The 2,250-nt window shown below is 37.9% G+C and overlaps 1 pseudogene; it reads left to right on the forward strand.

The window, feature by feature from the left end:
• Positions 1 to 470: 470 nt before the first annotated feature.
• Positions 471 to 584, forward strand: LOC123461864 (annotated as a pseudogene).
• Positions 585 to 2,250: the final 1,666 nt, after the last annotated feature.

Raw genomic sequence — 2,250 nt, forward strand, 5'->3', positions numbered from 1 at the left:
CACATCAAGGTCACATTACTAGGCAGGAGGTGTTTGGACTGTTTTATTCAATCCCAGACACTGAACCTTGCCCAGTCTCTTCAGATCATGCAAAAAGTGAGGAAAACATGTTATTTGGCACAAAGCGTGAGTGAATAGTGTTCTGGTTTCTGAAAATTATGAGGTAAATTCTTTAGCATGTTTTGAAGAGGCAGCTATTAGAGTACCTGGCAGATTGGAGCAGAGGGACAGATTAATGACTGGTAGTTATTGGATACCAATAATATCTGGTCTAAAAGAGGAAATATATAAGCTTGAATGTTTGATTCTGATATAATCCCTTTCCTTTGTAGTTTAGGCAGAAGGGACTTTCCATCAATTTCCTTATTTTTATTCTAACCTGTAAAATCATAGCTCATCAGGGTTTGTATTTCTGAACAAATACACATGGAGACCTACCTTTTCTATCTGTGAATAGGAAAAAAATACAAGTCCTTACTTTGGTAGCACATATACTAAAATTGGAATGATACAGAGAAGATTAGATTAGCATATCCCCTGCCACAAGGATGACACACAAATTCATAAAATCTTCCGAAATCTATCATGATGTAAGGCAAGGAAAACATAGGTAGACTTCATCTCCTCCACACTGGAGGGATGATTGCAGTTTCTGTGAAACCAGCTGTTACTAGTAAGTGTATGATTTTAAGACAATGTAAAGAAGGCATGACTCCTACTCTTTTGAAATGAATGACATGTGGATGAACGCTGATGAAGCTTCACATAGCAAAGAGTTATAGGAGTTCTGGGTGTGAGATTGGGAGGTAGTCTCCATTCTTTGAGTGAAGGTTGGTCTGCAAAATGGGACCTACTATCCTTGGCGTACCTCCATCTCCCTTTTCTGTGCCTGTCTCCTATCTCTCATGACACTCTAGAGCTGCTTAGTGTGGCTTGTTTCTATTTCATTCACCTGTACATCTGGATCTGTGTGGCAACTCTAACTAATTCCCAGAGACAAGATTCAGTTTCATAGAAACAACAGTTTTATTTTAAAGTCTACTTCTCTAATATTAGGTGGACCAAGTATATCCTGTGGTGCTTTGAAAATTATTTTTTAGGAGACCAGGGAATAAAAACCACAGTATTGAAACCTTCTGGGAATTTGCTAAGAATGCTGAAATTGGGTTCTATCTCATGCTGATACTCAGAAAGTGCATTCTAAGATTTCCTGGTCACTAAGATTAGATAAGCTCTGTTCTTGAGAATCTTTGCTCCCTATACAGGACAATATGCAGCTCTAATATTTCATGTATGACCTAAGCACAATGTACCACATCCTGTCATGATCTTGATGTCTTAGGGTGACTTTCTTAAACTGTTTTATGAAACTGGGTTATAATATATTGTTATATTAAAATGATAATGAAAATGAAGGTGATAAATTATTAACACTATTTCACCCATTATTACTATAGGTTGCTAATGTTCCCATAGGTAGTATATTAGGGTCTACTTGAAAATTTTTATTATTTGTTTTTCACTATAATTCAATGATTAATACAAGATGTATTCCCATTTCATGTGGGGAGAAATAAAGCTTCAGGGCTGGAGAGATGGCTTAGTGGTTAAGCGCTTGCCTGTGAATCTTAAGGACCCCGGTTCGAGGCTCGGTTCCCCAGGTCCCACGTTAGCCAGATGCACAAGGGGGCGCACGCGTCTGGAGTTCATTTGCAGAGGCTGGAAGCCCTGGCACGCCCATTCTCTCTCTCTCCCTCTTTCTGTCTTTCTCTCTATGTCTGTCGCTCTCAAATAAATAAATAAATAAATAAATAATTTTTAAAAAATAAAGCTTTAGTAAATTAAGTATGTGGGCCAAAGCTAAACCACTAGTGGAAGGGAACTTAGGACTGAAACCCAGTCAATACAGCTTCAGAAACCTAAAAAGTCTTTTGACACTAAAAGCCATTAGATTTGTGACCACTTCATGAATCTCTGAACCATCCATGTAAGTGGTTAAGGTTTTTCAGATGAATCTGACATAACCTATTTTGAAAGGCTCTAATAATATCCTTGAATAGATTCTGCAGAACAGAAGGGAGCTGACTCCTTTTGTCATAGTTTTCAGGTTGTTATAGGCATAGATGTCATGAAGGGATGTTTCAGTGGCACTTTTTGTGTAGCTTGAGGCACAGACAAGCCTATGAAAATGTCAGACTCTTACAAATAAATCAGCTATTTTGCTTGAGCATTGAAATCCTTTTTATTTGG

The sequence above is a fragment of the Jaculus jaculus genome, chromosome 6, assembly GCF_020740685.1.
Source record: "Jaculus jaculus isolate mJacJac1 chromosome 6, mJacJac1.mat.Y.cur, whole genome shotgun sequence".
Taxonomy (NCBI): Eukaryota; Metazoa; Chordata; class Mammalia; order Rodentia; family Dipodidae; genus Jaculus; species Jaculus jaculus.